Source organism: Balaenoptera borealis (assembly GCF_965194805.1).
Source record: "Balaenoptera borealis genome assembly, chromosome: X".
Lineage (NCBI taxonomy): Eukaryota > Metazoa > Chordata > Mammalia > Artiodactyla > Balaenopteridae > Balaenoptera > Balaenoptera borealis.
Window position 1 is genome coordinate 36,587,646 of NC_138881.1, and position 14,597 is coordinate 36,602,242.

At 41.9% G+C, this 14,597-nt stretch overlaps 1 long non-coding RNA gene across 2 annotated transcripts in view; it reads right to left on the reverse strand.

Annotated features, from left to right (window-relative positions):
- LOC309621189 overlaps window positions 1-14,597 on the reverse strand; it is a 185,862-nt gene that overhangs the window by 22,887 nt on the left and 148,378 nt on the right. For both annotated transcript variants that reach the window (XR_014239802.1, XR_014239803.1), the window contains one exon: window positions 6,788-6,914. This is a non-coding gene — a long non-coding RNA (uncharacterized lncRNA). The remainder of the gene's footprint in view (window positions 1-6,787; window positions 6,915-14,597) is intronic.

A 14,597-nucleotide genomic window follows, 5' to 3' on the forward strand; every position in this document is an offset into this window, starting at 1 on the left:
CTTGTCTGTGTTCTCTGGTATGTATTTGCCCTTCCTGGGGCTGAATTTCTGTAAAATGCAGCTGAGTAGAGTGACTGGGGTTCCAGGCATAATGTGAAAAAAAAAAATTATCTGATGGGGATTCCAAAGTGTGATGAGAATTAGAAACCCTCAACCTACTGCACCTTAGACTGGCCATTTTCACTACCAAGCGGAGAGATCATGCCTGAGAATGAAGCCTAAAGAGAGGACATTGGAGTTAAGGGAAAGAGAGAAAGGCGTTTTTTCTGATGACATCATCTGAGGACCTGCAGCCAACCATGCCTGAATGAAGTCGGTACATCTGCATTTCGCTCTTATGAGTCAATATACTGGCTTTTCATTGAAGCCAAGCTGCGTGAGGCTTCTGTCACTTGCCACCAAAAGAACATTGGTTAATAAAATAAAGACCAAATAACTAGAGAACAATAATAGTCAACCCATATACAGTGCTATACTGCATGGTACTGATCACAGAGGCAATAGAAGTCCAGAGGTGCAAGAGCTGGGGAGAAGTTAATGGACGTAATTGGAGTTGGACTAGGTCTGATCACTGTTGTAATAATAATGAAACATCAAGGACTGTGGCTGGTTACTTACAGTAGTATGGTATGGTATTGTACAGAATGGTATTGTATAGAATCAGGGGATATTAGATAAGAAGGGAAGAAGTGTGGGCCCACTGAAGTGCTAGCCTTTATCCTTTTTGAAGGTTATTAAGAGGGCTTATGGAGGGGGTACAAAATCAATGTGGTGCAAGATTGTTAGGTTTGGACAGTCATCCAAGTCTACCCTAGCATCTGGGCTGAACATACTCTATTCTCTAGAGCAGTGGTTCTCAACCTTGGTTGCACATTAGAATCACTTGGAGAGCTTTAAAAAAATCCAGATACCATATATACAATAGAATATTATTCAGCTATAAAAAAGGAGGGAAGCCTGACATCTGCAACAACGTGGATGAAATTTGAGGGCATTATGCTAAGTAAAATAAGTCAGACAGAGAAAGACAAATACTGCATATCTCACTTATATGTGGAATCTGAAAAACTCAAACTCATAGAAGCAGAGTAGAATGGTGGTTACCAGGGGCTGGGGTGTGGGGGAAATGGGGAGATGTCCGTCAAATTGTACACATTTTCAACTGTAAGATGAGTAAGTTCTGGGGATCTAAAGTACAGCATAGTGACTAAAGTTAATGATACTGTATTGTGTACTTGAAATTTGCCAGGAGAGTAGATCTTAAAAATTTTTTAAATTATGAGGTGATGGATTTGTTAACTAACCTTAATGTGGTAATCACTTCACGATATATACTTATATCAGATCATTACCTTGAACACCCTAAACTTATACAATGTCATTGTCAATTATCTCAATAAAGCTGGAAAAAATTCAGACACCCAGGCCACACTCTGACCAAGTTAACAGTATCACTGGAGGTGAGACCCAGGTATCAGTATTTTTTAAAACTCCCCAGGTGATTCCACTGTGCAGCCAGGTTTGAGAACAAGTGCTCTGGGGCAATGCTTCTCCAACTTTAATGTGCATGTGAATCTTGTTTAGGTTTGGAGCGGGGTCCAGAATTTAGGGCGTTAAGTGTAGTTTAGGGCAGTGGTGATGGTAGCGGGAAGGATGTTTCTTCCTACTCATCCAGCCAGACTTCCCAGAAATAATCTGTGGACAGCTAATGTGGTGAAAGGTGGATGGACTACATGATAATACCAGTTCTGATGCAGGATATAGGACGACCAACTATCCTTGTTTGCCTGCATCTCAGGGGTTTCCCAGGACCTGGAGCTTTCAATGCTAAAATAGGAAAGTCTGGGTAAATCGGGATGCTTAGTCACACTACCCATCCCTGACCTTCTGGCCAGTGAAGTTCTGGCCACAGCCACGTAGCTTTTCCAACCAAATAGGCACCATTGGTAAAGTGGGACAAACAGGACCAAAGAGGATGCTCTTGGGAAAGGAGAAGGGAATTGCTGGGCACGTAATCCTCCTTGAGGCATCAATAGATACAGGGGCAAGGGAAGGAAAACGAGTGCTCTGGCTTTGCCTGGCTCACAGGCGCCTAGCCAGGAGTGGGGAGGCCTAAAGACAGAATAGTCTTTGCTTTAACACAGAGAAACTGGAAGCTTCTCGATAATGCAGGGAATTCAAACTAGAGTGTATAGGAGAATTACCCAGGGAGCCCATTCGAAATGCAAACTTGGCCCCTCCCCTAAGAAAGTTTAATTCAAAAGGTCAAAGGCCTTTTAACTGGTATCTCAGGTGATTCCAGGCTATACTCTGAGAAACACTGATCCAAAGGTCTTGCCTGCCGGTAGTTTGGTCTGTTCAAGAAAGCTTTCCTGACCAAGGGATGGGCTGACCCAAAGAGACTCAGCAGAACTGGTAGGTGATGGGAAAGTTTCACAAAACAACAGGGCCAGATGGTCTCAGGAGTGAATTCTAGCGAATCTCTAAGGAACAGATAATTCTAATGTTTTTAGAGTTCCAGACCATAGACAAAGAAGGAAATACAATTCTATTAAGCCAAGATAACATCGAAATCAAACCTAGCAAAAATCACACACAAAAGAAAACTACAGACCCTTCTCACTCATGAATATCAAAATAAAAATCCGAAATAAAATATTGGCAAATAAAACCCAGCATCATATTAAAAGAATAAATTACTACCACCAAATGGGGTTTATACAAAGAATACAAGGGTGGTTCAGTGTGCAAGAATGTATTACTATGATACGAGATATTAACAGAGCCAAAGAAAAATTCGCATGCCTATTTTTGTAAGCCATGCAACAGCATTCAATAAAATTCAACATCTACTCAATGTTTTTTTTTACAACCTAGATGTTATCTGATCTACCAAACCATAAACTTGGACATGCATTGCAGTTTTCAATTATAAAACAGAAGTGGAATATGTAAAACCAGGCTCTAATATGTCAGGAAAACAAGAGAAAACTGTCCAAGCAGGTGGCTCAGACTCCCATGGTACCTACTCTTACTGCTACTGTGCCTCTCATTCAGTTACACCTGTGGCCTCACGGCCTCCATTCCCGATGACCTGTTGGGTCCACTTCCCAAATGGGTCTGCATGGTATGCTGGCACCAGCCAGAAGTGGTTGACTGCTATACTACACCCCCATTCAGGAGTGGCCCTGAAAATGGTGATGAAGGCAAATCCTCCCAGGAGGTAGAACGTTTGGTTGTTTATTTGTTGGGACCAAGACGGCCAGATGACTGGATCCACACTGGCTCGTGGGCAATGACAATTGGGTTATCCTTTCGGTCAAGGACTAGGAAGGAACAAGATTGGAAAATTGGTGACAAGGCTGTCTTGAGGGCAGGTATGTGGATGGACCTCTGGGACTAAGCCCAAAATATGAAAGTTACCATATCCACGTAAATGCCCACCAGACAGCATCTACTGCAGAGGAGGCTCTCAGTAATTAGATAGACTGGATGACCCACCCCTGGATGTCAGCCAGCCTCTTCCTCCAGCTACCCTGCTGCTTACTCAGTGATCTTGTGAACTCAGTGTCATAACATCCACAACACAGACAGCAGAGGCCAACTCTGAGTCTTTCATATAGCGCCATTCTCTGAGGGGTCCAGGCTTGTGGGAGCAGACATGAACAGGACGTGAAGTCTGGTGTCAGCCTGACCCAGCTGAGCCCAGCCTAAATCAGCTGAACTACAACCCACCCACAGACCTGTGAGCAAGAAATAAAATGTTTGCTCTATTAAGCCACTGAGATTATGGTGCTGTTTGTTATGCAGCAAAAACCTAATATACTCCTTTTATTCATCCTCATTGAATTATCCTAATTTGACTGTGCCATCTGTTTCCTTTTAGAACCCTGACTGAATCACTGTCTTTTTGCAGATGACTCAAAGCTGCATAGATCTCCAGTTCAGACCTCTCTTCTTGGCCCCAGACCGATAGAGAGTCAGTGGTGTGCTCCATATCTCCTCTTAGTTATCAAAAAGGCACCTGAAACTCAACACTCACTCCTCTATCACGAACCTGGTCCTCCATCTCACTCAGCAGCACCACCCATTGAAGAAACCTGGGTACTCTCCTGGACACCCACCTCCCTGTCACCACTGTACTCAAACCATCACCAAGTCATGTTAGTTTAACCCCTTAAATATCTCTCAAATCTGTTTGCTTCTCTTTACCACAACCAGCAGCACTACCCTAGGCTAAACCACCAATATCTCTTATCTAAAATAACCTTCCGAATCTTGGCTATTAAGTGCCCATCAATAGATGAATGGATAAAGAAGATGTGATATATATCTCATGTGGAATATTACTCAGCCACAAAAAGTGAATGAAATCTTGCCATTTGCAATAACATGGATGGACCTAGAGGGTATTACGCTAAGTGAAATAAGTCAGACAGAGAAAGATAAATACTGTATGACTTCACCTATATGTGGAATCTAAAAAACAATCAAATGAACAAACAAAACAAAACAGAAACAGAGCAATAGATAAAGAGAACAGGTGGTTGCCAGAGGGGAGGGCGGTGGGGGAAAGAGAGAAATAAGTGAGGGAGATTAAGAGGTAAAAGCTTCCAGTTACAAAATAAATGAGTCTCAGGGATAAAATGTACAGTGTGGGGAATATAATCAATAATTATGTAATATCTTTGTATGGTGACAGATGGTAACTCGACTTATTGTGGCAATCTTTTTGAAATGTATAGAAATATTGAATCATGATATTGTTCACCAGCAACTAACATAGTGTTGTAGGTCAATTATAGTTCAAACACAAACAAACAAACAAACAAACAAACAAACTCAGAGAAAAAGAGATCAGAACTGTGGTTACCAGAGGTGGGGAATGGGGGGAGGGGAGATTAGATGAAGGCAGTCAAAAGGTAATAAACTTGCAGTTATAAGTAAGTACTAGGGATGTAATGTACAACATGATTAACATAATTAACACTGCTGTGTGTTATATATGAAAGTTGTTGAGAGGAAATACTAAGAGTTCTCATCACAAGGAAAAAAAATTTTTTTCTTTTCCATTTATTTTGTATCTATATGAAAAGACGGATGTTCACTAAACTTACTGCAGTAATCATTTCATGCTGCACTAAGTCAAATTATTATGCTGTACAACTTAAACGTATAGAGTGCTGTATGTCAATTATATGTCAATAAAACTGGGAGGGAAAAGGAGATATAGCATTATAAAGATGTCAAATCTCTCTAATGTAATATACTTATTTAATAGGATCTTAATAAAAATGTCATCTGAGTTTTATTTTCATATAGAAGAACTGATTGTAAAGATCTAATAAAAATAAATAAATAAAATAAAAATAACCTCCCAATTAGCCCCTCTCTAGTTGGTTCTCCATACAGCAGTCAAAAAGTTCTTTTTGAAAATTCCATTTCAGTCACGTCCCATGCCCCAGTTGAAGACCACAGATGGCTTCCCATTGCTTTTAGGATAAAGAGCAGAGTATTTAACATAGGCCTCAAGGCTCTGGGTGGTGTGGCCTCGGCTCGGCTGCTTCATCCTCTGACTCTGCTCTCTGTATTTGCTTTAAAAGACCACAAGGCCTCCTTAATTTGCTATGTGCCGTTTTACCCCTTCTGTTCCTTTTCCCTGTGAAGCTCTTCCTCTCCTCTCTGTCTTATTAACACCTGCTCATGCTTCACACCTCAGCCCAGGCATCACCTCTTCAAGGAAGCCCTCTCTGACTTCCCTAAGTCTGGCTCATAGCATGGCATATTTTACCTTTCTGTGACGGCTTGATTAATATTGATCGCCTCTCCCCGCTACCCCCGCCTGACCCACTATAATGTGATCTTCAGGAGGGCAGAGGCCATGTCTGATTTGAGTCATCACTGTATTCCCAGAACAGAGTCTGACACACCCTAGGGACTTGGCACCTATTTGTTAAATATTAATTAAATAAACCACTTGATGAATCAGGTATCGAGCTGAAACATCTCTATGGTTCATGTCAGCTCTAACCTCTGGGCTTCCTTTTCAGGTCCTGCCTGTAGGATAGAGGGGTGATGGGGAAAGCAGCCAACTAGGGTGAATTAGCTGTCTCCATGCAGTCAAAGTCATTGGTTAGAACTCGAAGAAGCCCTTTTCCTACTTCAAAGATCCTGCTAGGAACAGCGTGGCAGGCACCAGCAAGGGACTGGCCAGACAATTCTCAAGAAATGCTTGATACAGCAAGTGCCAGAAATCCTGGAACAGAGCCTTTTGCCAGGAGGTTCCCTGCCTTGTTGAGAGAGAGAGAGAGAGAGAGAGAGAGAGCTCTAAATGCCACTGATTAATCACCAAGGCCGATGCTCAGTCATTCCAGCACTCTGCAGCTGCTTCTTCTTCTTGTCAAGTCTTCACCCCCTTGTCCCTTCTAGAAAGACCTCAAGTAACTGCTGTCTTGAAACCTCCTCAGACGGTTGGCTTGGCTGATGCCCAAATATCTCTTGTCCCATACCGAGATGTCAGGGAAGGAGGGAGTGATAAGTAGCTCTCCTAGCTCTCACACTGTATGATTCTGTTATTCTAAATTCTGAGGATTCCTTTTCCCTTTTAAAGAGTGAACTAGTGACACTTTGACAGCATGATTTGGACTCCCTCCAAGGGAAGGAGCTAGGGAACTCCATGTACATGAACCATCCTGCCACCCGGGGTGGAGGTGGTCCTTCAGTCCTTATCCCATGGCAAGGACAAACTCTCTCTCAAGGTCAGATAATGCTCTGAATCCATACTCACCAGGCAGCCGCCATTTCCAACAAAGCTTCTCCTGAGGCCCGGGAAGGAGGGCTTGGATGAGGGGGTCTGCACAATTTGGCCCTTATAAAGGGGTGTTGCTCTGGTTGTGAATTAAAAATCCAACATCCTGTGTGGAAAGAAGGCAGGAAAGGGGAATGAGTACACATGGCTGGGTTCTGAGTTTGACTGGTAGAAAAGGTATGTCTGTTCATAGGATGGAATACTATGTAGCAATGAAAACGGATGACCCAGAGCCACACCATCAACATGGACTCATTTTTTTTAATGAATTTATTTATTTTTGGCTGCGTTGGGTCTTCGTTGCTGCGCGCAGGCTTTTCTCTAGTTGTGGAGAGCGGGGGCTACTCTTCGTTGTGGTACACAGGCTTCTCATTGCGGTGGCTTCTCTTGTTGCGGAGCACGGGCTCTAGGCACGCGGGCTTCAGTAGTTGTGGCACGCGGGCTCAGTAGTTGTGGCTCGCGGGCTCTAGAGCACAGGCTCAGTAGTTGTGGCGCACGGGCTTAGTTGCTCTGCGGCATGTGGGATCTTCCCGGACCAGGGCTCGAACCCATGTCCCCTGCATTGGCAGGCGGATTCTTAACCACTGTGCCACCAGGGAAGCCCTGGACTCATTTTTAAAACATAATATTGGAGGGAAAAAGCTAGTTGCAGAAGGATACATAGAGTGTGCTCCCATTTATAAAATGTTAACATGCAAAAATATATAAATCATTTAGTTTAAATATATATATCCCTAATGATTTATAATAGGATATAACATATAGGATTTATAGTATGTATATATACGATATATATGTAATAAAAATATAAAAATACACATGGAAATGATAACTTCAAATTTGTGGTTGTCTTGGGGGTAGAGAGGCTGAGCGTGAGAAGGGGTACACAGAAGGCTCCAACCATATCTGAAATGTTTTATACCTTAAGCTGTGTGTTTGTTATATTGTTCTGTATACTTTTTGTACATCTGAAATATTCCATGATGGTTTTTTTTAACCTTAGTTGTGGTAAAATGCACAGGTATAAAATTTACCATCTTTTTAAAAAAAATTTACCATCTTAACCATTTTTAAGTGTGTAGTTCAACCAATCCCCCAAACTATTTTTATCTTGCAAAACTGAAACCCTATACCCATTAAGTAACAACTCCCCAATCTCCCCTCCCCCAACCCATAGCAACCACCATTCCATTTTCTGTATCTATGAATTTGGCTACTCTAGGTACCTAATACAATTGAAATTATACAGGATTTGTGTTTTTGTGACTGGCTTAAATTTTCATTTAGCATAATGTCGTCGAGGTTCATCCATGTTGTAGCGTGTGCCAGATTCCCTTCCTTTTTAAAGCTGAATAATATTCCATTGTATGGCTATATCACATTTTGTTTATCCATTCACTTATCAGTAGACACTTGGGTCCTATCTTTTGGCTATTGTGAGTAATGAGTGTACAAATGAACAAAATGAACATGAGTATACAAATATCTCCTTGAGACCCTGCTTTTGGTTATATACCCAGAAGTGGAATTGTTGGCCATGATGATTTTTTTTTTTTTTTTTTGCTTTAGGCATTGTTTATCAAAAGAATAGAAAAGATAGAATAAAGCCAACAAAGGTACAATGTGACCTAAAGAACAATAAAAAATTATTAAAAAGCAAAAACAAAACAAGTAAGAAGATAGCATGTGAAAGGGTGGTCAAGAAAGGGCTCTTAGGAGATGTTGTCTGTAAGGAAACTAGATGGAAAAAAGGGGGTGTGCTTTGTAGATATCTGGAGCAAGAGGCTTCCAGGCAAAGGGAAGAGTCCATAAATAGCATATGTACTGCATCTGTTGGAGGACAGTGAATTTGTAGAGGTTCTAATAGGTCCCTAGAATGTAAACTAGGAGACAACATCACAAAGAGCATACATGCAGTAAATTCTATAGCTAAGAACTAGGACACGGGGATCAGACTGTCTGTCTATATCCTGGGCCATGATGATTTTTTAAAAGCAGAAAGAAAGCTTAGGTTTCAGGGGGCTTGAGAATAAAGTTAAACCACTGACTTGTATATTGATTGGGACGATTCCCTCAATTATGACCGGCCAAGTTACCAGTGTCCCATGAACAAAATCACTGCTGGGTCCAGGGACTTTCCTCTTGATTGCAGCTGAAGCTATAAATATTCTCACTTCTGCCACTGCATCACTGCTGGGCCCACCCCCGCTCCTTTCCCTTCTTCCTTCTGTCACTGCTGGGAAGCCCCATTTCTGACTGCAGAGGGAGGAAAGAAGGCAGCTGCATTTCTGTTCTCCCAAGTTGGAAATTAGAGTGGATTTTCACCAGGAAATAACACTACCCAATAAATGGTTTCCTGATCACCATTAATACTAGAGTCCCACTTCGTTATAGGTGACATGGGCTCCAGTGGCCTGCTTGGGAACCAAAGTCATTTGTAATGTGCTGAGGACAATCTGTTCTGAATTCTAAGACAGATTTGCCAACAAACTTTTGGAACGACATCAATTTTTAAGTTGTCAGTTCCCTACAAAGCCCTAGGGGGCCAAGCTAAGTTTTCCTTTGCTAGAGGGAATGACTCCAAGGAACCGAGGTTGCTGATGGGTGAAGTAAGACAGGGGAACTTCAGGGGAACTCCAAAAGAATTTCCTTGGAAACAAAATAACATCATGGCTCACCTGCCCAACTGCCTGAATTCTTTAGAGTATTCATGCTTCTACCAAAAAAAAAAAAAAGCCTTTTTCTCTCCACTGCCCCACATTTTAAACATGAATGGCACAATAACAAACTCCAGTGAGAAGATCTGATAATTTGCCGCACAATGTGATTTCTAATTGCTTGAATAATACCGCACGGTGGAATAATTTCTTACCCAGTAAAAATGATTTCTCTTTGCCTGAGTGATAATATCCTGTTGAAATATAATGCTGTTCCAGACAGTGACTACATCATGTCTGGAGTCTTTTTTTCCCCCCAATATAACCTTTAAATGCTAAGCATTAGGAACGAGGCAGTAGCAAGTGATAAAACATGTTCCCAAATGAAGAGAATTCTTTGCGTCTATGCTGGAATCTTCTAACTACCCAATGTCCTTGGATAAAATAATGAGTCAATAAATTTACAACACACAGTCTTTGCTCTGTTCCTTTGGAGAAGATCAGTTGTGTGACAAGAATGGCAACGGATTTTTCCATAAAGCTGGGATGCTATATAACATCTGTATTTGGACAGGCACACACGCCATGCTGTTAATTTTAATGCCTCAATTTAATTCTTGTTCTGTGCATCGCCGGACTTATAAAAGCAGCTTTTTCTTTAAGAAAGTGAAATTGCAAGACATTTCTTATCCAGTGACATATTGTGCCCATAGGTGTGTAGAGCTTCAGGAATACAGAAGAAAGAGAAGATGTGGTCCCTGTTCTCAAGGAGTTCAGATGACGGGCAGTTCTTAGTAGTTCAGAGTGGAAAGGAGCCACACATCAGAGAGATGAGAAAAGGGAGGCCCAGAGAGGGAAACTGGCCTTCCCAAGGTTACAGAGTCATGGAATGGAATCGGTCAGATGAAAACCTGGTGTCCAGAACCAGAGCCCCAATGCTCCCTCTTCAGCACCAGCCCTTCACAACAGCCATGCAGAGACAGGCCCAACACTGTGCTAGGTTCCAGTGTTTCTTCAGGCTGACAGCGTTCCCCGGCACGTGCCTTTCTCCATGGGATTCATGGGAGATGCCTTTGCTGGGTCCCTCTGACTGCAGCTCTTCTGGTGTGGATCATACACTGTTTCTCCAACTGCCGCTCCCTTTTTGGCCCTGGACTCTGGGGTGGAGGTGACAGGGTGGATGCTCTGTCCAGACTCTCAATATTGATGCCATTCTCTCTCCAAGAAGTCTTCTTGGGCAAGACTTCAAACTGCTCCAGATTTGACAAATACCACCCCCCATGACCCTGAAACCCCACTCCTGGGCATATCTGCATGTCCATATCTGTTCATAATAGCCCCAAATTGGAAACGACTCAAATGTCTACCGACTGTAGAATGGATACATAAGTTGTGGAATATTTACGCAATGGGATGCTTTACAGCAGTGAGAATAAACTATCTCCAACTACATGACTCTCATAAATATAATGTTGAGCAAATAAAGCCAGGCAGTAAAGGGTACATACTGTATGATTCCATTTATGTAAAGAACAGAAAGAGGCGAAACTAATCTATGCTCTCGGAGATCAGGAAAGGGGTTTTCCTTGGGGGGTAATGGTAGTGACTAAAATGGGGTACAAGGGTCCTCATGGGAGGCTGGTAATTTAATGTTCTGGCTTCACAGGGATGTTCAGTTTGTGAAAATTCATCAAGTTGTAAACCTATTTGTGCACATTTGAATATGGATCTTATATTTCCAAAAAGGTTAAGGAAAGAAGGCTCCAGCCTGATTCTTTATCCACCATGGCTCCCCTACGTGGGAGTGCTGGCTGAATCCCCCACAGCCCGTCTCTCCCCCGGCCACAGGCTGTCTTGAACTCAGGCTTCAGTCCAACCACAGGGAACACACTGCGACCTCTTTAAGGGGTCCCCTTAATGCACCCCCTCATGAAGCCGGAAGTTAGAGGGCAGCTCTCCCCCTCCCCCATCCCCGGGGGTGGGGGGAGGGATACTCGTAGCATGGCAACAGTCTTCCCCAAAGAATCCTCTTCACAAACTCTCCTTCCCTCTCCCCTTTCTTGATGCCTTTATAATCAAAATTGTTGAGGGCGTTTGAGATTCTTAAAGCATGTCTTTTGTAAAGTCTGCCTCTGTGTGCCTGTCCACACTCATTTTGGATTACAATGTCTTCCATATTGGTGCAAAATAGCATCAGAAAGGTCCCATGAGTAATGACTCACTGAATTCATATAGTGCTTGGAGTTTATAAAGATGATTCAGATCTCTTATCTTGGGAATTCCCTGGCGGTCCAGTGGTTAGGACTCAGCGCTCTCACTGCAGAGGGTCTGGTCTGAGAACTAAGATCCCACAAGCCACGTGGCCTGGCCAAAAAAAAAAAAAAAGGATCTACTACCTTGCTTAATTTTCACAGCAACCCTATGAGGTAGATGTCTTCATTATCTTTCATGTTACAAGTGAGAGCATATATCCTTTTAAAGCCTTGTGCTGGGCATTTCACATGGCTCTTTTATTTGATTTTTGCAAGAACCATCAGAAGTAGATATTATCATCCAAGGTCCAGAGAGGCAAAATAACCTAACGCCAAATCAAGCAGTAGATTTGGTGCGGTGACCTGTCCTGCCTAAGGTCACACGGTTACTACTTTAGGACACTGGGATCCCAGGCTAGGTATTCTGCCTCCAGATTTGTTCTCTTTCCCCCCATCAAGAGAAGGCCAAGGTGGCAATGTACCAAAGCAAAGAGAGAAAAATCTGGGAAACGTCTACCCGCTGTTCTAGAACGTGAACTTTGGAAGGGGCAGGCTTGGGTTTGAATGGCAAATGTACTACGAGATTTAAGTTAGGTTATTTCACCTCTCTAGACCTTGGATGATAGAATCTACTTCTGATGGTTCCTGTGCAAAATACCTAGCACAAGTCTCTTAAAGGGTATTTGTTTCCTTCTCCTTTTGAACAAAGTTCTCCAGTCTAAGGAAGAGTACATGGGGAGGGATGATGAGCATTAACAAAAGAGTGGGATTGCTGGATCATATGGTAGTTCTACCTTCTTAGTTTCTTGAGAAACCTCCATACTATTTTCCACAGTGGTGGCACCAATTTACATTCCCACCAACAGTGTACAAGGGTTCCCTTTTCTCTACATCCTCACCAACATTTGCTATTTGTGGTCTTTTTGTTGATAGCCATTCTGACAGGTGTGAGGTAATATCTCAATGTGGTTTTGGTTTGCCATATGATGATTTGCCTCTGATGATTAATGATGTTGAGCATCTTTTCATGTACCTGTTGGTCATCTGTATATCTTCTTTTGAAAAATGTCTATTCAGGTGGTCTGCCCATTTTTTAATCAGGTTGCTCGATGTTTTGATGTTGAGTTGTATGAACTATTTATATATTTTGGATATTAACCCCTTATTGGTCATATCATTTGCAAATATTTTCTCCCATTCGGTAGGTCATCTTTTTGTTTTGTCAGTGGTTTCCTTTGCTGTGCAAAAAGCTTTTAAGTTTAATGAGGTCCCATTTGTTTATTTTTGGTTTTGTTTCCTTTGCCTTAGGAAACAGATCCAAAAAAATAAAAACATTGCTGCTATTTATCTCAAAGAGTGTTCCGCCTATGTTTTCTTTATTTTTTAAAAAATTTTTATTTATTTTATTTATTTATTTTTGGCTGTGTTGGATCTTCATTGCTGCGTGCGGGCTTTCTCTAGTTGCGACGAGCAGGGGCTACTCTTTGTTGCGGTGTGTGCACTTCTCATTGTGGTGGCTTCTCGTGTTGCAGATCACGGGCTCTAGGCGCACAGGCTTCAGTAGTTGTGGCACACGGGCTTTAGTAGTTGTGGCTTGCGGGCTGTAGAGCACAGGCTCAGTAGTTGTGGCGCATGGGCTTAGTTGCTCCGCAGTATATGGGATCTTCCCGGACCAGGGTTCAAACCCGTGTCCCCTGCATTGGCAGGTGGATTCTTAATCACTGTGCCACCAGGGGAGCCCCTGCCTATGTTTTCTTATTCCACTCCTGAGCATATATCCAAAGAAAACAAAAACACTAATTTGAAAAGACACATGCACCCCAATATTCATAGCAATATTATTTGCAATTGCCAAGATATGGAAGCAACCTAAGTGTCCATCAACAGACGAATGGATAAAGAAGATGTAGTATATATATATACAATGGAATATTAGCCATAAAAAAGAATGAAATAATGCCATTTGCAGCAACATGAGAGATTATCATACTAAGCGAAGTAATTCAGAAAGAGAAAGACAAATACTATATGATATATGTAGAATCTAAAAAATAAAACAAACAAGTGAATATAACAACAACAAAAAAAACTGACTCACAGATATAGAGAACAAACTAGTGGTTACTGAGGGGGGCGGGGGGAGGGGCAAGACAGGGGTAGGGCATTAGGAGGTACAAACTACTGTGTATAAAATAAACAAGCTATAAGGATATATTGTACAAGACAGGGAATATAGCCAATATCTTACAATAACTATCAATGGAGTTTACTTTTTAAAAATTGTGAATTATTATGTTGTACACCTGAAATTTAACATAACACTGTAAATCAACTATAACTCAATTTTTTTTAAAAAAGGGAAAAATAGAGGAAGGTTCTGCATAGCTGTTATGGATCATGGTGGTGCACTGGACAGAGTGAGACTATAACATGTGGTCCCTCATCAAGTCAGGGCAGAATTTATTCCTCCATAACACTGTTTAGTCTGTTTAGTATTTGGAATAAACAATTTAACCCAAACTGTAAAACTAGGCTTCAGTCCAAGTTCTAGTACCCAGTAGCCAGGTGTTTGGAGTAAGGGAAGTAGGTAAATTGAAAGAACTTGAAACCACAGACAAGGCTTTTCATGTCAGAAGTTGAAAATTATTCTATGACGGAATCAGGAAAGCTAGCCAACAGATTCTCCCCACCTTCACCTCTTTTTAAGCATTTCCAGCATTGTTTTGTATTTGCAGTAGTTCAGAATTACCGAATATAGCAGACACTGTTGGTTATCTACCCAAATCCATTTCTGCCTCTGGAATCACCTTCTATGGCCATGTACTCATGGAAAGTATTCCCCACCCACTCCCACTCCCAGACAATTAGGGTGATTTCATT